We start from the raw sequence: 20,218 nt of genomic DNA on the forward strand, positions 1-20,218 counted from the left end.
CAAATACTGCACGACACCTAGTGACAGATGTTTAACGAACATCCAAAGGGTGATAATATGGTAGATTTACATAATGCTTTCTCATTTACAAGTACACTTTTTTTTCAAATTCGCAGAGGAGTTTTTAACTTAATGAAAAGCTACTGACGTCATGTGAGGAAATTAAATTTGGGGATGAAATGTTAAAACCAGTCAAAGTAGATACAGGCTTGCATTAATCTTTGCAAACTGTGAAAAAAATGGTGGTCAGTGATATTTGCAATATATTTGTCTTGGGCTCACTTGAATTTGTGTATCGTAGGTATTAAACAATTTAACCTTGGACCCAGTATGATTTTATTAAAAAGAGAATGAAAAATATTTTCTTAAACTTTTGGTCAGTGACTTAAATGAATGTTATTCAATGTGTTATGTAGGCATATAGGGAATTTCCCGGAAACAATAATTTTGTTATGATAATTATTCAAAATATGAGAGTTCTCACTGAGAGCCATATATAGATATAGGAAGATGTGGTATGAGTGCCAATGAGACAAGTCTCCATCCAAGAAACAATTCATAAAAGTAAACCATTATAGGTCAAGGTCAGAGCCTTGGCTCACACCAAACAGCAAGCTATACAGGCCCCCCAAAATTATTAGTGTAAAACCATTCAAAAGGGAAAACCAATGGTCTAATCTAGATAAAAACGAAAAACGAGAAACACTTATGAACTACATAAACAGACGACAACTACTGTACATCAGATTCCTGACTTAGGACAGGTGCAAACATTTGCAACGGGATTAAACGTTTTAATGGTACCAATAATACCTTCTGTAGTGTAATGAAAAACAACTTTCCTTACTAAAATTTACCCAGAAGACAAAATTTAAAATCAAGCAGTGGTAGCTTAGTAACAATCTTCATATCAATATTGCAAACTGTGAAAATTTTATGGTCATGCATTGACAGATATATGAAATTCGTATAGTTCAGAATCCCTTAACATTTAGGTACTAATTAAAGGTATTAACAAATTCAACCTTGGTCACAGTATGACGTTATTAAGAAGAGCAAAGGGACATATATAATACAAATATTTAAAGGTTAAAGGAGGAGGTGCTAAAGGGCCTGTTTAAAGGTACATGTACAACCATATAATTTCAAGGGGGTAAGTTTTTTTTCTAAAAAAAAGTTCTGATCACCAATTTGATAAAACAAATATTGTGGTCAAGCAGATTACAAAAACATTTCAGAATCCAAAGCGCAATAACTTCAAGAAGGAGTTAAGACTGGTAATTTTAGTAATGTTGACCTTATTTTTTCTGATTACTTTTACTCTTTAAACTGTCTGTCTTTTTGCTAGAGTTTCTGCGAAAAACTAAATAAAAACTGCTTAAGGAAATCATGAGCTTGAGACATTAAATTGTGTATTTCTAACTACTTAATAATGAGTATTATGCTACTATGTACATGGTACAGTAAAGCTAGGTTCTCTTCACAGGTGTAAAATTTCAAGATTTTCATTGAAAAAGCTATGGTATACGAAATATTTTGAGGGATTCGAAACTTTTATTAATAACTTTGCATGTGCACTTTTAAATTGGCAGAATTTGTTTTGGCAATTTTGTTTTTAATCTGCAAAAATAAGGGAAAATTTACACCCTGCAAAAATAACCCGCTATACATCATTCATAATCTGCTGTTCAAGCAAATTTTAAAACTCAAAAACACTTGTAAGTCATGGACATTTAGATAATATACGTATTATAAGTGTCTTGAAATATGAAATTTACTTGTATGAGGTTAGAAACGGGAAAATGCGAGGTTCTACCGAGCATTTTCTCGTTTCGTGCCGAATACAAATAAATTTCATATTTCTAGACACTATACGTATATTGTCTTTATACTGAAATCGAAAAAAAATTATTTAAGAATGAAAAAAAACATAACAAAAATTGTTAAAAAAGTGTTTGGAATTTCCCTCTTGGGGTACCATTTTGGGGTATTTCCCTATGAGCGTAGTCCAGGCGATAAGACATTGACATATTAAGGAATTAGAAAGGGAAAATGAACTTAATTAATAACATTTGATAATCATGGTATATAAATAACCAATTTGAAGACATAAAAGTTTTAATTCATAAAAGTTTGACCATTGTTACTTTACGTTGTCATGGTCGTGACGTGACGTTGTTGATGAAATACAATAAGGAGGCGGGGCTTATTGACGTATAAAGCTCACGTTTATACGTATAGCTTTATCTGTATAGTAAAATAGCTGATTGCAGTATAATTAGCTATAAGTTACCATTAATTTTAATCTTAAGACTTCCAGTAAAAAGTGTTGCATTACAACACAACTTGATCTATGCCACATATGTCCACAATTGCCATTTTCCAATATATATCAAAGTCAAAAATCACAGCGGATGGTGCTAAATAAACTAGCAACCATGTTTTTTGTCTGAGAGGAAATACTGTTAGTTCAGAAATTATTGAGTGCATTTATTATTTCGATTTTATCATTATAGACTAAAATGCGATTTTAATTTTTGAAATATTGAAAAAAAATCCTGTTCAATTTATAAAAAATATTCCAATTCGTGAGTTTAAATTATTGCAATTATAACCCTGTTGCATTTTTCACAATAATTAAAACATAGCAATAATTTCTGAATTTACTGTATGCCACATATTTCAACAATGGTCACTCCCTTAAATATATCAATTACAGTCAAAAAGGGCCAGTTAGGCAACAATGTTTTTTGAGAGAGAGGAAATGGAATATATAATGAGGGCATATGATGAAGGCTTTCCATACAATTATGTCAAGCAATATCAGAAAAAAGTTCAAATCATGATTTATTTATGCAGGAAACTTGTGTGTTATAATTGCCTTTTACTTATGTATATATGTGCATTTCAAATAGCATAAGACATACATGTTATCAGTAAAGAATATATTACTGATCCTTATTCCTCATTCCATTTTGTCTTGAAGTTCATATGTGAAGAAATTTGTACTATTCATTTCTGAATAGAGGTTTTATAGATATAAGAAGATTTGGTATGAGTCCCAATGAGACAACTCTCCATCCAAGTCACAATTTGTAACAATAAACAATTTTAGGTAAAAGTATGACCTTTAGTATGGAGCCTTGGCTCACCCCAAACACTTATAAGCTATAAATTAAGGGTATAATTTAGGGCCTCAAAACAGGACTTCCGTAGTGTAACACCATTCAAACCGGAAAACTAACTGTCTAATCTATATAAAATACAAGCCAGTGAGAGTCTCAGCTTTCGCATGTTTATTATATCTTTGTTCTTAATGACTAAAGATGGAGAGTTGTCTAATTGGCATTCATACCACTTCTTCTTATATCTAGTTGCAAGTTCAATCTTATAAACACATTGAAAATTCAAGACAATAAAGCTTTTCAAAAATATATGGGTAAAAAAGAATAGTCTTAGTCTTAGAGGCATGATTTTTTTATTAGTTGTTAGTGGCTTTGAACTAGCTGTCAGATAACTGTGAGTACTCTCAGATCCGTTCATTGTGTCTTTTAGTGTTGGGATGTATAAATACCCGGCCACGTCCTCTTGTATTTTTTGTCTATCTGATGAGTAAAGCCTTTTTCAACTGATTTTTATAGTTTATTCTTATGTTGTACTGTTATACCACTGTCCCAGGTTAGGGGGAGGGTTTGGATCCCGCTAACATGTTTAACCCCACCACATTATTTATGTATGTGCCTGTCCCAATTCAGGAGCCTGTAATTCAGTGGTTGTCGTTTGTTTATGTGTTACATATTTGTTCTCATTCATTTTTTTACATAAATAAGGCCGTTAGTTTTCTCTTTTGAATTGTTTTACATTGTCTTATCGGGGCCTTTTATAGCTGACTATACGGCATGGGCTTTTCTCATTGTTGAAGGCCATACGGTGACCTATAGTTGTTAATGTTTGTGTATTTTTTTCTTTTGTGGATAGTTGTCTCATTGGCAATCATACCACATCTTCTTTTTTATAGAACAAATATTTTTTTAGCTTTCAAAAAAACAAAATCAATAAAAGTTGCATATAACAAGTTTCCCTATCACCTTTAATGAAACTATGCTTGGTAACTGTGAATAAAACTGTTTGTATGAAGGTCAAACTGACAATATAAATGTCCCCATCGCTGTGTAACTGTGAAATACTACAGTCTAGATAGAAGACAGTTGATGTACTATTGTTTCACAGATTGCAGTATTATATTCACAGTTTTTAAAACAGCATCTGTTGATATTTCTGCAACTCTAGAAATATGGTCTTGCAACACATATAGGAAAGATAGTTAAAAATGGTAAAAAAACACAATTCTGATAAAAGAATTCCAAAAGTGAACATACTTTATACTATTCTAGTATAACTAGAGTGCACACCCTAAAATGTTGCTATGCTACAAAAGGCAATAGATTGCCTGGGCCTCAGCCCACTCTACATCTACATAAACCAGTTTTGAATTTCATCAATCCAAATCAAAAATGGACCCTATGCTTTTCCAAAGTAAATTGAGAACAAAAAGAGAGGAAACAAAAGACATTTTTAAAATTCCATCAAAAGAAAACAACAAAAGTTGGACAAAACAAGTTCTTCAATATAATCACTTGCAATGAATTTTAGCTTAGGTAAAACTGTGAATAAAATTAAACATAATAAGGTCACACTAATTAATTAAAATGACCCCCATTGCTGTGTAACTATGTAATACAATAGTCTAGATATAAGACATTGGTACTACAGCTTCACAGATTGCATTATCATCTTCACAGTTAACAGCTTCTTTAAGCATCCCCTCAACTCTGACTATTTTCATGAAAATGTGTTGTTGCAAATTCAATGGATTAATATTACAAGTATGCATAGATTGCAATTATATGAAAACCTTAAAAAAATGCTTTCATAAAAATTTGTAATGCAGTAATTCCAACAGGGATCATAACTTTCATTATTGTAGTATAATTATAGTGTTCACACTGAAATTTCTTAGTTTAGTTTTACAACTTATATTAATCCCTTTCCACTTTGCGGGTGCGAATGCTGCCTTGTAGCGGCATTAGCTAACTCTTTTTCGAAATCTACAAGGGTGTCTTTTACGTGCAAGAGATATGGCTCTCTCTTAACACGGGTCAGCCATTTATCGTCCCCGTCTGACGGACTATCATCTTTTCCTCAAGACCATACTCGCAAATGGTGTCAAGGGAGAGCCGAAAAATTGAGTTCCTGAAATTTTCATCCCAAACGGGAATCGAACCAGGAACCTTTGTGTTAGTAGTCCGCTGCACTAACCACTACACCACAGCTTTCACACTGAAATTTCTTGCCTGCTTTACTAATCACTTTTGACTTCACTTTCATGTTGAAAGTCAGTAAGAAGTAAGGTTTTACAACAGGTATTTTACAAATAATGATCCATGACAGACATGCACAGAATGATCCATGACAGACATGCACATAAATGATCCATTACAGACATGCAAAGAAATAATCCATGATAGACACACACAGAAATGAACCATGCAGACATGTACAGAAATGATCCATGACAGACAAGTACAGAAATGATTCATGACAGACATGTAAAGAAATGATTCATAACAGACATGTACAGAAATGATCCATGACAGACATGTACAGAAATGATCCATAACAGACATGCACAGAAATGATCCATGACAGACATGAACAGAAATGATCCATGACAGACAAGTACAGAAATGATCCATGACAGACAAGTACAGAAATGATCTATGACAGACATGTACAGAAATGATCCATGACAGACATGTTCAGCAATGATCCATAACAGACATAAACAGAAATGATCCATGACAGACATGAACAGAAATGATCCATGACAGACATGCACAGAATTGATCCATAACAGACATGTTCAGCAATGATCCATAACAGACATGTACAGAAATGATCCATGACAGACATATACAGAAATGATCCATGACAGATATGTACAGCAATAATCCATGACAGACAAGTACAGAAATGATCCATGACAGACATGTTCAGCAATGATCCATGACAGACAAGTACAGAAATGATCCATGACAGACATGTTCAGCATGATCCATAACAGACATAAACAGAAATGATCCATGACAGACATGTACAGAAATGATCCATGACAGACATGTACAGAAACGATCCATGACAGATATGTACAGAAAGAATCCATGACAGACAAGTACAGAAATGATCCATGACAGACATGTACAGAAATTATCCATGACAGACGTGTACAGAAATTTATTACAGACATGTTCATAAATGATCCATGACAGACATGTACAGAAATGTACAGAAATGATTTATGACAATCATGTACAGAAATGAAACATTACAGAGATATACAGAAATGGTCACTGAATATATCAGAAAGTGAAATAAAAGTCCTTGGCAAGAAGCTTTTTCTTTTAGTATTGAGAAGGTATTGTTTAAATTCTCCTGCATATAAGTACAAAACAAGTCGCTGAAGAAGGGGTGAACAAAAAGTACCCATTGGAATGCTGAATGATTGTCAAACCAATTGACAAAACTTAGCAACTGGGTTGTTGATTGAAAAGAATTATGGATTTTTCTTCTTCTTTATAGTAGTCTTTTACAAATCTAAGGTTTTTGTGACCTAAAACAAATATTTTTTTATCAATGATTCCTATTTTTCTAGAAACAAGAATGTGTCCTAAGTACACGGTTGTCCCATCTGCACTATCATTTTCTATGCTCAGTGGACCGTGAAAATGGGAGTAAAATCTATAAATTGGCATTAAAATTAGAAAGATCATAGCATAGGGAACATGTGTACTAAGTCTTAAGTTGATTGGACTTCAATTTCATCAAAAACTACTTCGACTAAAAACTGAAGCAGGACAGACTGATGGACGAATGAACGGACGGACCGACACACAGACCAGTAAACATAATGCTCATAAATGGGGCATAAAAGTACTATATTCTAGCATGAGCTTGAAATTGAGTGAGTGGAATTTAGTTGTAGAGCATAGTTCTAATAATATTGATATGACTATTAACATGAATAGGATAATGTAATGATTATAGACTTGATCTCAATAAAAATTCTAAGAATCCAAACTGATTGAACATATATACCTTATCACAATATATTTGAAGGCCAACATTTACTGTACATAATGAACTTCTCATGAACTTTCGATACTTTTTTAGGTAAATGTCCTTTTAAAAATCTTATCTGCATTCTTGCATCTCAATTCTTTTTTAATAACTGAAATTGATATACTCTGGTGTTTCTTGGTATTTGCAGTATAATCTTACAATGATTTGTAAAATAATGCATGTAGTTTATTTTCAAATTGTTTATAAAGCAGGGATAAATATGGCTACAAGAATTTGGTATTTCAGTTTTTTATTTTATTGATTTCAGCTTCAATTGCAGAAGTAATTAACTTACACTAAACCATACACAGAAATCTTACATATTCTAGCAGCACAGTGTATCATATCATCATTTACTAACAAGACAAGTCCAATCAAAAGCCTTTCAAAATTATTTTTCTAGACTATAATAATTCAGTCCTACATGAAACTTAATATGCGTTCTAGAATAACAGCAAATACTAGCAGTCTATAGCACATAAAACACAAATATATTTATTTATGAAAACTTAGTTACAGGCATTTAGTTATATAGTTACAATGGATAAGCGTGGATTTTGGAGGGAAAAAAATATGACCCTTGAGCCGACAGATTGTGGAAGCGTTGATTCTAGAAAAAGAATTCGCGTGTACATGGTAAATGAATAGGCTGACGTCACCACAATGATTTAAATTGTATGACACAGTTCTAGAAGCTCATTAGTCATCAATTCAATTTGATACCATTCACAAAAAAAAATACATCATTAAAAACAAGGAAGTTCAAAAAAGTTATCTGCAATTTTTTTTTGAAGAAGATTATTTGATAACTTAAGAAAAAAGAAAATATTGTAACTTGAAGAATGTGAGATAAATTGAATTGGAAATAAATCATAAATATGGCACACATACCTATATAAAATTGATAAAATTACATTTATAGTGCAAAAAGTGGTATACAATTCTTTCTAGAAATGGGTTCACATACAGAATCTATTACAAATAATTACAATGACGTGTTTTAACTTAAGCTTTTAGGAATCTTTTTTCAACAATTTCTTTCTGCCTTTAGACATGTTAGAAATTAAGAACATTATAGTTTCAACAAGTGATCAACAAGAATGTGTCCCCAGTACTCAGACGCCCTACTCACACTATCATTTTCTATGTTTGGTAGACTGTGAAATTGGGGTCAAAACTCTAATTTTGTGCTAACATTAGAAAGATCATAACCTAGCATAGGGAACATGTGTAAAAAGTTTCAAGTTGATTGGACTTCAACTTCATCAAAAACTACCTTGACCAAAACTTTAACCTGAAGTTGGACGATGGAGACATGCATGCATGGACAAATGAATGTAGGAATGAACCAATGGATGCACAGATTCAAGAACATAATGCCCCTAGATGGGGCAAAAAAAATGATTTTCAGTGACAGTGATTTTGACCTTGAATTTTACTGATTGTCTCAACATCCCTCTGTCCCTACATAAGTTTCATTCCAATTAAGCAGGGGAAAATCAAGTTTGCATCATAAAACCATTTCTTTCACACAGATGAATAGACAAGCAGTCAGAAAATAGATGGAAGAAAGGATAGACATACAAATTGGTGACGACAATTCCCAAATTTATTAGGGGAGAAAAAAATGGTCATCAAGTGACTAAATATTACATCACCAAAAGACACTTAAGACAGTTACTACAGACCAAATCAATGACCATGCAACACCCAAAGCCTCCAAAACATAGATGTACAAACAAAATAAAACAACAATCACCAACGCTTGGTTCAGATAGACCAACCAGATTTTCAATTCAGGGAAAAATCGTATTAAACAATAATGAGACCGCCATTCTTAAACTTCTCACGAACTTTATATTTTTATAGGTTTCTAATTTCTAGTTATCTGAATTTAAATATTTCAGTTATTTTTTTTTAACATGATATTAATAGCATAAACTAGGTGGCTGTATAAATCTTACCACATTTTGTTAAATGACGTTTAGCGTATTTTTAGATTTGTTAATATGAATGCAGACCTGCCTTAATATGGCTACCAGTATTTTGATATGTCAGGTTTTTTTTTTTATTGATTTCACTGCTTTGATTCCAGAGGCATAAAGGATACATAGAGATCATACATAGCAGCACGTTGTGCCATGAAAAATATAATCTGTCATTTTAATACAAGACAAGACTATTAGGTCCACTAAAAAATAACCGTAATTTTCCTTTTCAAAATATCCTAAAATCATTGATTCATACATGAAATTAGGAGAAAATAATTTGCCTTCAGCAATATTAAAAACATTTGGTACATCGCAGATACGAACTTACGGTGAAGGACAAATGTAGGAAAAAGGATTCTAATATTACCCTACAGTCACATGTTTAACTCTGCCGTATTATGAAAGCTGAAGTTATCAGTACCAATGAAAAAAATGTACCTAATTAAAGACCAGGAAGTGGCCTCTTTGTACTTTTTTATCGGCAATAATTCTTTGAAAAAGCGGATAAAAAAAACTTGTAACTTGAGGAAGATGAGATAAAAAAAAATTGGAAAATAGCAATATATTAAAGGGCATCCATATCTAATTGATTTGCAGTAAAATATGAATGATGTTTGCTATTTAAAAGTTCAATAAGAAATGTTTTGAAGGAAACATGTTAATGAATTTGTTTTCAATATATTTTTGTGACTTTCAAAATAAAGAATGAGTTTCAACACCTCATATATGATGGTGTAGGTTTAAAAAAAAAATTAAAGTTAAAAAAAAAAAGAAACTATAGAGGCTCATATGAGCATAAATTGCAGCTGCTTACCCATTTATTCTCCAAGAGAAGACAACTCCTGACCAAATTATGAAATAACAAATAATTTAAAATAAGACACACACTCATCTTTAAATAAGATGATGAATTTTCAAAGGTAACCTTAAACTTGTTGTATATATTCATACCCAATACTTACTTATTTGTCTTTCTGTGTCTGTACAATCTGCAGCTTTTTTTTTCCTGTTTGTAGTTAGTTACTTTTGTGTAGTTTTGCAGCATAATTTGTTTGGTCTTGGCATCCACTGGCGTCTGTAATATATATGAAATTCACTTATACCTTTTTGTTAGCTTATACATATAAGTCAGCAATTTCAAAGTTTTTCTTTTAGAATAAAATGTAGGCAGTAAATTTTATAGCTAATGTAGGCCAGTAGAAATGGCTGGTTGTACATAATCGAGAATACATAAAAAATGCTCTGAAATAAAAAAAAAACTTTACAATAATAGAATTTTGCAGCTTGTATTTTATCATTTTACACAAAAATAAAATGAATATAAAACACTAGTTTTACAACATCTGACATTTTGTAAATGAATGGGAAAAAAAATAGCCTTGGATTATTTATAGCTCTTCTTTTACCATAAAGAGAACACTTTATAGCAAAACAAGTTATATGTGTACTTTCTATGATTATTTGGTGCTTAACACCACCTTCAGCACTATTGACTATTTCGATGTGACCAGTTTTTATCTAGAACTGGCCTTGTGTACTGGGAATAAAGAAACAGAATTATACTAAAGTCAGTGTGATATTACTGCAGAGCAAGTCCACATGGTAAATTTCAACAGGTGCATAAACACTACACCTTTTCAGAGGGACTATTTGAATGAAGGCCTCCTTGCAGGTTTTGTAGGACTATAAGAGCCATCTTGCACGTAAAACCCCCATGGGCATTTTTAAAAGTTGGCAGGTATGATAAAAGTATCCTCCTATTTTGTTGAAACATTAAGTATGAATGTAAATTAATGGCCCAAGATATAAACAATATTGTTGTGGATTCATTCATTTTCGTAGGTTCCATTTTTTGTAGGTTCTAATTTTCGTGTATTAATTACATACTTGTGGATAATTTCATTTTGTGGTTTATCTGATAGCATATATATAGAAAATTTGAAAATTAATTGAACATTTAATTTCGTACTTCATTCATTTTGTCATAACCAGGAAGTCCACGAAAAATTGGTGTACGTCAAAAAATAACTAATTAATAGTAAACAACAATATCCTAGCCTTGGTTATTCCAATTTCTCCTTAACTTCTGGGATTGGTACTAAGGTGATAATAATACATTGTATACTTCCCCAAGATGCATGGGTCCTTTTAATCAACTTTGAATTAACATGGTGGTAATCAGGAAAGTTGAAATGTCAAATCAAAGATTAACAAACAAAAGTGAATTTTAATTAAAAAAAAATGAACCAGATGCTCCGCAGGGCCTAGCTTTATACGACCGCAGAGGTTGAACCCTGAACGGTTGGGGCAAGTATGGACACAACATTCAAGCTGGATTCCGCTCTAAATTTGGATTGTGATTAAATAGTTGACACAGCATAGGTTTCTGACACAGAATGAATGTATTCAAATGAACTTAAAATTTTTGTTTTCTCTTAGAGCAATTCACTATGCTGTTGAATATTAATCCTCTCAAAAAGATGTTTGAAGAAATTTTCTTTTTATTTATGAAATTTCAAATGAGAAAAATTTAACCCAATTTTTTATTCACATCCCCCTTTCCCTTATTCCAAAACTAATTTCAATTAAAATATTCTAATGGAGTTTGCAACAATTACTACTCATTTAAATACATGATGTAAAAAAACTGCTTGTTATCACTGAATGGTAAAGATTATTTAAATTTATCAGTTGGTAGTAAAAAGTGAATATACATTGTATATTGTATATAACAAAGATTTAAGTTGATTCTGGACAAAGAAAGATAACTCCAATTAAAAAAAAATCTTGCAGATATTTCTTGCTTACTATACTGGACAAAGAAAGATAACTCTTAATTAAAAAAAAATTTGCTATTTCACAATATTGTGAAATTAGATATTTCTTGCCATTGCACAATACTGTGCAATTGAAAAGACTTGCTATTGCACAATACTTAATATAATAATTTTAGATCCTGATTTGGACCAACTTGAAAACTGGGCCCATAATCAAAAATCTAAGTACATGTTTAGATTCAGCATATCAAAGAGGCCCAAGAATTTATTTTTTGTTAAAATCAAACTTAGTTTAATTTTGGACCCTTTGCACTTTAATTTAGACCAATTTTAAAACTGGACCAAAAATTAAGAATCTACATACACAGTTAGATTTGGCATATCAAAGAACCCCAATTATTCAATTTTTGATGAAATCAAACAATGTTTAATTTTGGACCCCGATTTGGGCCAACTTGAAAACTGGGCCAATAATCAAAAATCTAAGTACATTTTTAGATTCAGCATATCAAAGAACCCCAAGGTTTCAATTTTTGTTAAAATCAAACTAAGTTTAATTTTGGACCCTTTGGACCTTAATGTAGACCAATTTGAAAAAGGGACCAAAAATTAAGAATCTACATACACAGTTAGATTCGGCATATTAAAGAACCCCAATTATTCAATTTTTATGAAATCAAACAAAGTTTAATTTTGGACCCTTTGGGCCCCTTTTTCCTTAACTGTTGGGACCAAAACTTCCAAAATCAATACCAACCTTCCTTTTATAGTCATAAACCTTGTGTTTAAATTTCATAGATTTCTATTCACTTATACTAAGGCTATGGTGCGAAAACCAAGAAAAATGCTTATTTGGGTCCCTTTTTGGCCCCTAATTCCTAAACTGTTGGGACTGAAACTCCCAAAATCAATACCAACCTTCCTTTTGTGGTCATAAACATTGTGTTTAAATTTCATTGATTTATATTTACTTTAACTAAAGTAATTGTGCGAAAACCAAGAATAATGCTTATTTGGGCCCTTTTTTGGCCCCTAATTCCTAAACTGTTTAAAATAAAACTCCCCAAATCAATCCCAACCTTTATTTTGTGGTTATAAACCTTGTGTCAAAATTTCATAGATTTCTATTAACTTAAACTAAAGTTATAGTGCGAAAACCAAGAAAATGCTTATTTGGGCCCTTTTTGGCCCCTAATTCCTAAAATGTTGGGACCAAAACTCCCAAAATCAATACCAGCCTTCCTTTTATGGTCATAAACCTTGTGTTAAAATTTCATAGATTTCTATTCACTTTTACTAAAGTTAGAGTGCGAAAACTAAAAGTATTCGGACGACGACGACGACTACGACGACGACGACGACGACGCCAACGTGATAGCAATATACGAAGAAATTTTTTTCAAAATTTGCGGTCGTATAAAAACTACAGATTTTGGAAAAATGTGTAATTTTTATCCAATACCTAACTCTCTTAAAATAAAACTGACAAAATTTAAAATAAGATAATAATATATAATGTCTATAAAACGTTTAAGGCAAACAGTTTTGAAAGTGCTTTGAATCCATTAAATTTATTTAAGAAAAAAATCATTTTAAATGTGAAAGTGTTGCTTTCAATTATTGCAGTAAACCATCAGTGTTAATTCTGTTGGGAATATTTATTCCCTTTCATAGTCTGATGGGGAAAATCTAGAGAAACATTTAACATTTGCCTCGTAGACGATAAAAAAAACTGATCATCATTATTTTCCTGAAAAACAGAAAGCAATATGTCTTTTTAATTGGTAAAAATCTGATTTAAAGCATGTAATAAATTCTAATTGTTCTGCACTTAGCTATATTCTAAATACTTGTTCATAATTTACGGATGTTTTGCAAAAAAATATAAAAACATCCAAGATTTTATATATTGAAATTGCCGTCAGCCTAAATCAAAAGCTCTTATTAAATATAAATATCAAATTTCTACAGAATGTCTTTAATGCAAATCTAATAGATATAGGAAGATGTGGAGTGAGTGCCAATGAGAGAACTCTCCATATATAAAAAAGAAGATGGGGTATGATTGCCAATGAGACAACTATCCACAAAAGACCAAAATGACACAAACATTAACAACTATAGGTCACCTTACTGCCTTCAACAATGAGCAAAGACTGCTAAGATTCTACTGTACTAGATAGATTTTTTTTTTGATTTTTTAAAATCTGCAATTTAAAAGTTGCATTTAATGGTAGAAAACATAAATGTTCCAAATAAATACTGCGGGACATCTTTGTTTTAACATGTTTATATCGGATAGAAACTTTTGTGGTTTGTAAAAATATTATTCATGGTTTTTTTTAATTCATGGTTTAAGATCATGAGGGCCCTCAGACTGACCAACCACCCCCATTGGCCCATGGATCTGCTCATGTATAATTATCCTATATATAAAACTACAAATATACATTTTTGCGCCTGTCCCAAGTCAGGAGCCTCTGGCCTTTATTAGTCTTGTATTATTTTAATTTTAGTTTCTTGTGTACAATTTGGAAATTAGTATTATGCGTTCATTATCACTGAACTAGTAGATATTTGTTTAGGGGCCAGCTGAAGGACGCCTCCGGGTGCAGGAATTTCTCGCTACATTGAAGACCTGTTGGTGACCTTCTGCCGTTGTTTTTTTATTTGGTCGGGTTGTTGTCTCTTTGACACATTCCCCATTTCCATTCTCAATTTTATTGTATGTGACTTCAGATTTTGGGAAAAGTAATATGAAGGAAAGGTTTATAATCCTACTTGACTTTTTTTTATAAATACTCCAGGATAGTTTTGCATTACTGTGGATTCATTAAGTTTTGTTGGTGTCGTGGTTACAGGTGAACCACGAATTCAAATGTCCAACGAACAACATATTTGCAATAGGCTTTGTATACAGAGATTGGATAAACCATGAATTCAAATATCCACGATTATGCAAGTTTTTAGCAACAATCCACGAAAATTGATACCCACGAAAATAAATTAATCCACAGTATATCTGAAAAATATGGAAATATATTGTTCATGGCATTGTATGCTATAATGCATTATTATATCCAAATGTCATAGATATCGGTTAATACTCAACAACTAATCCTCTGACCATTTTAGTAAATCGTCCACTCTGTACTTTACCTTAAATAGACTTGCACATATACTTAATTGCCCTTTGATTTCAACCTGAAGCCAGTGTTAATATAACCACACAATGTTACAATAAATTTAAAACATTTAAAGCTTTAAAGTAAAACTATGTCATTCTGACCAAAACTGACACAACTTTTGACCTCCATATAAATATATATGTATATTTATTTATCTAAGGCAAGGGGATCCTTATAATTAATCCTAATAGGATCTGTGCATTATAATCCAGATAATGGAAGGATTAACTTTATAAGCTTATTTATAGTGCAATCCTATTGCAATGAATTAAAGTGTACACATATTGAATGCTCGATTTAGGTGCCAAAAGGTTTAAATCATTTCTCTTATTAATGATTCTAGAATAGAAATATATATATAAATGAACAGATTTTGCTAGCATCTAAAATGTAGTGCTTTTCTGGATTTACCTTTATAAGGTACACTTAAAACTCTTTTGGGTCTCTTTAAAGCTTGCTGTTTGGTGAAAGCCAAGGCTCTGTGTTGAAGGTCATACTTTGACTAATAAACTTTTTACACATTGTGACTTAAATGCAGAGTTGTCATATTAATACACATACCACATCTTCTTAGTTCAATCTACTCAAAACCCTAATTTCAAAGCCATTAGGACTGTCGTGACTGTACAAATGATTTAGGATTACAAACTTAGAATTCCAAGGAACAGAAAAACACCAAAACAAAACCAAGAAGATTTTTAAAAACATTAAAATTGAAATTTCATCTTAAAATTAATGGTCTCCAAAATATAATAACCTGCTCTTTGCTATTTTGGATGCTATGTGGGAAATCACAAATTAATGCTTTCAATCTAACTTAAAGGTGTAATTTATAAGCATTAGTTTTGCAATTTTCCAATGTTCTGAAGATAGGCCTGAATTGTATTACTTTATAATTTAGCCTGCAGGAAGTATGAAATTTATTTGTTGAGTACTTATCTTTCTAAAATCGTGCAGAATGAAGTATCAATTCATATAATTTGTTTTAAACTTTTTCCAGAAAGAAATATACTGGAACTATATTAGGAACAGAATTCAATAATTTCATATTAACTTTAATGTGGCTTCCTTTCGTAAGTCTTGATCTATTATAGGTTTTTAATTTTTCTTTAAACTCTTTTGCCAAATCAATGACTTTTTAGCACCTATATCAAATTGAATGTCTGCATCGAATAACAGCAAGGACTCAAAATTTATTGACTTATTGTAAGATGTTACATTTATCAAAGCTTGAAATTTACATCTCTTTTGTTTCACATTTTTAATTTAAAATAATAATTTCAAACAACAATCAACCAGAACATAGGTGTTGTTGTTTTAAACTATGTTGATCTATGTTCTACTGTAAGTTTAGGACATAACCCCACAATCATATGTCCTTCATTTTTCATACTCAGTTTTCAAATGAGTAAAAAGGAGAAAATGGGGTATACATCAATAAGACTGTAAATAAACAACACAAGTAATGTTTACAGGACAAGATCATGTATTCAACCATACTCAATATAAAAAAGAAGATGTGGTATAATTGCCAATGAGACAACTATCCACAAAAGACCAAAATGACACAAACATTAACAACTTTAGGTCACTGTACAGCCTTTAACAATGAGCAAAGCCCATACCGCATAGTCAGCTATAAAAGGTCCCGATAAGACAATGTAAAACAATTCAAACAAGAAAACTAACGGCCTTATTTATGTAAAAAAATGTCTATATATAACAGTTTACAATAAATCAAGTCCTCCATTATCCAGAAAACTAGAAAAAGTTGTGGATAATTCAACACATAGGATCTTAGAGATCTCCTATAACACCAAGTTCCCCATAACTTCTTCAACAATAAGAACAGGGAAAAGTTAAGTATTATGCAGTTCTAAAGTAAATTGGGTAAAATTGGTGTATCTATCATGTCTATAAAACCAATATATTAATTTTTGAAACGATGGATTAGTGTGATGTTGTGTTGTTCACAGTGTTATTGTTTGGTTGGTGTTGTGTTCAAAGTGTTGTTGTTGGGTTGGGGTTGTGTTCACAGTGTTGGTGTTGTGTTCACAGTGTTGTTGTTGTGATTGGTGTTGTGTTCACAGTGTTGTTGTTGTGATTGGTGTTGTGTTTACAGTGTTGTTGTTGGGTTGGGGTTGTGTTAAAAGGGTTGGTGTTGGGTTTACAGGGCTGTGTTCACAGTGTTGTGTTTATAGTGTTTTTGTTGGGCTGGTGTTGTGTTTAGTGTTGTTGTTGGCCTGGTGTTTTGTTCACAGTATTGGTGTTGGGTTGGTGTTGTGTTCATATTGTTTTTGTTTGGTTGGTGTTGAGTCCACAATGTTCTTGTTGGGTTGGTGTTGTGTTCACGGTGTTCTTGTTGGGTTGTTGTTGAGTCCACAGTGTTCTTGTTGGGTAGGTGTCGGTTCACAGTGTTGTTCTTGGATTAGTGTTGTTTTCACAGTATTGTTGTTGGGTTGGTGTTGTGTTCACAGGGTTCTTGTTTGATTGGTGTTGTGTTCATAGGGTTCTTGTTTGATTGGTGTTGTGTTCAGTGTTTTTGTTGGATTGGTGTTGTGTTCAGTGTTTTTGTTGGATTGGTGTTGTGTTCACAATGATTTTGTTTGGTTGGTGTTGTGTTCAGTGTTGTTCTTGGATTGGTGTTGTTTTCACAGTGTTGTTGTTGGGTTGGTGTTATTTTCACAGTGTTGTTGTTGGATTGTTGTTGTGTTCACAGTGTTGTTGTTGGATTGGTGTTGTGTTCACAGTATTGTTGTTGGATTTGTGTTGTGTTTACAGTGTTCTTGTTTGGTTGGTGTTGTGTTCACAGTGTTGTTGTTGTGTTGCTGTTGTGTTCACAGTGTTGTTTTGGGGTTGGTGTTGTGTTGTTTTATACCAAACATTTTATTTAAGCATTTTAATTTAGCATTATCTCCCTACCCTATCATTTTGTTTCTTGTTTGACCTTCTCAGAATTGAAATGAATGAAACAATACAATCAACCCTCAACAGGAAGCAATTTGTTCAGAAACAGGCGTAATCCAAGTTGTCCTACAAAATTCTATGTTTGCAAGTTATTATATCAATTGAATCAAAGTGATATATCTATTGAAGCAAAACAAAAAGTGTACCCCACTACCATTGGCTGTTTTCATTAAGGAAGCACATTGAAAAAAGCTAAAATAGCTATCCATGAATTTATCACCAAAATGATACTATAAACCATCTTATTTTCCTTATTTCATATTTATCCCTTTCTTAAAGACGTCAACAAGATTTATCTTTATAATTTCATAACAAAATTATTGCAAAAATGATAAAGTAAAACTCCAATTTAATTTATTATCATAGTTATAAACTTAACTCTCATAAAATATGACTGCCTCAGTTTTCTTGTAGTAGCAAACCATCATTGTCGACATAAGGTTATCCTAAACTAGAGCTAATCCTACTGCGTACATTTACCAACCTTAACCCTAACAGTAGCCATTAAAAAGTAGTAAGCTGAATTATATATATGTTAATACAACTTGTCTTTTTGTGTTGTTTTCTGCTCTTAGAGATGGAGTTGTTGTTTCTATGACACGTTCCCTGTTTCCATTCTTTATTTCATCTTTGTTTCCAAAGCAAGAGAAGAATATTATATTTAGAATTTATTTCTAGGCCCACTATTTGAAAAGAAGAAATATTAATTGAGAAATGTCACCAAAAGTTTTTTTACTATTTGCATTGACATTGAAAAATGCTTTTAAAAACTTTCCTTTTAAAGCCGTTTATTTTGGTGAACTGATTACCAGGTTTTGTAGGGTCTGATTTTGATAACGCCAGTGAATAATGTTCCCAATTTTAAAGTTATCACATATATAATGAACAAGAATGTGTCCCAAGTACAAGGATGGGACATCCACACTATCATTTTCTATGTTCAGTGGACCATGAAAATGGGATAAAATCTCTCATTTTGGCATAAAAAGTAGAAAGATCATATTATAGGGAACAATTGTTTACTAAATGTCAAGTTGATTGGACTTCAACTTCATCAAAAACTACCTCGACCAAAAAGTTTAACCTGAAGCAGGACAAACGAACGGGTGAAAGGCTGGACGAACGGATGCACAGACCAGAAAACATAATGCCCATAAATGGGGCATAAAAATAAACACCTCACATTTTTTTTTAACCTCAATGTATACAAACAGAATATAATCAAGTTACATTGTATTTGAAACAATACAGTATTACATCATGTTCAGCAGAATCTGCTTATATTTTAGGAGCAACTGAGATCTAGCTTGACTTTTGGTCGGGGTTCTTATTGCTTGTTTTTCTAGTTTTCAGTGTAGTGTGGTTTGTTATTAGCCATGACATTGTCAGTTTCTTATGGAATTTTGTATGACATTCTGGTACATCAATCCTCAGTGTTCCAGCTAGGATTTCAAAAGGGCAGGGTGCCAATCCTGAAAAAGGGCATTTAACGTGTGATATGATATGAAAAGGGCATGTTTTAATAAAGATATTAATCAAACATTGTGTTTATTTATTAAAATCACTGGTTATACAAGAACTACATCATTAGCCCATATAGAACTGTATCTTTTTACTTTTTAGGCTGACAAACTTGTCAAGCAGCTCGTCACACAAGTTTTTAAATCATTGCTTGGCACAGTTAAGCTTTATATGAAGCATGTTTTGAAAGGTGTCCTGCTTCATTCTGTTTCTATGTTCGTCACACTTTACCAGTTTCACCTTTCTACCTCTGCTGTGCTTAATGGCTATACAGCACAAAACAGCTGTGCTCAGTAAATGCCCAATATTAGGATATAGCAACAGTAGGATTCCTTTATTCTTTCCTTTTTAAAGTTCAGGCGCGGATCCAGGGGGGGGGGAAGTCGTGGGTTTGGAACACCCCCTTTTTTAGACGATCAATGCATTTGAATGGGGACATGTAGTTGGAACCCCACCTATACATTGTACTTACATTTTTCTATTTAAACTGGTATTTAAAGTGACAGGTTGTGTTGACATTTTTATAAACTATTTATACTTTAATAAGTTTAATCCCTGCAAGTTACAGGATTATCCTAGGCTGTTTACATGATGT

At 32.2% G+C, this 20,218-nt stretch overlaps 1 long non-coding RNA gene across 1 annotated transcript in view; it reads right to left on the reverse strand.

Annotated features, from left to right (window-relative positions):
* Window positions 1–10,138: 10,138 nt before the first annotated feature.
* LOC134690888 (uncharacterized) overlaps window positions 10,139–20,218 on the reverse strand; it is a 32,194-nt gene continuing 22,114 nt past the window's right edge. The window contains exon 3 of the long non-coding RNA XR_010102045.1: window positions 10,139–10,245. This is a non-coding gene — a long non-coding RNA (uncharacterized LOC134690888). The remainder of the gene's footprint in view (window positions 10,246–20,218) is intronic.

The sequence above is a fragment of the Mytilus trossulus genome, chromosome 11 (genome assembly GCF_036588685.1).
Source record: "Mytilus trossulus isolate FHL-02 chromosome 11, PNRI_Mtr1.1.1.hap1, whole genome shotgun sequence".
NCBI classification, from domain to species: domain Eukaryota; kingdom Metazoa; phylum Mollusca; class Bivalvia; order Mytilida; family Mytilidae; genus Mytilus; species Mytilus trossulus.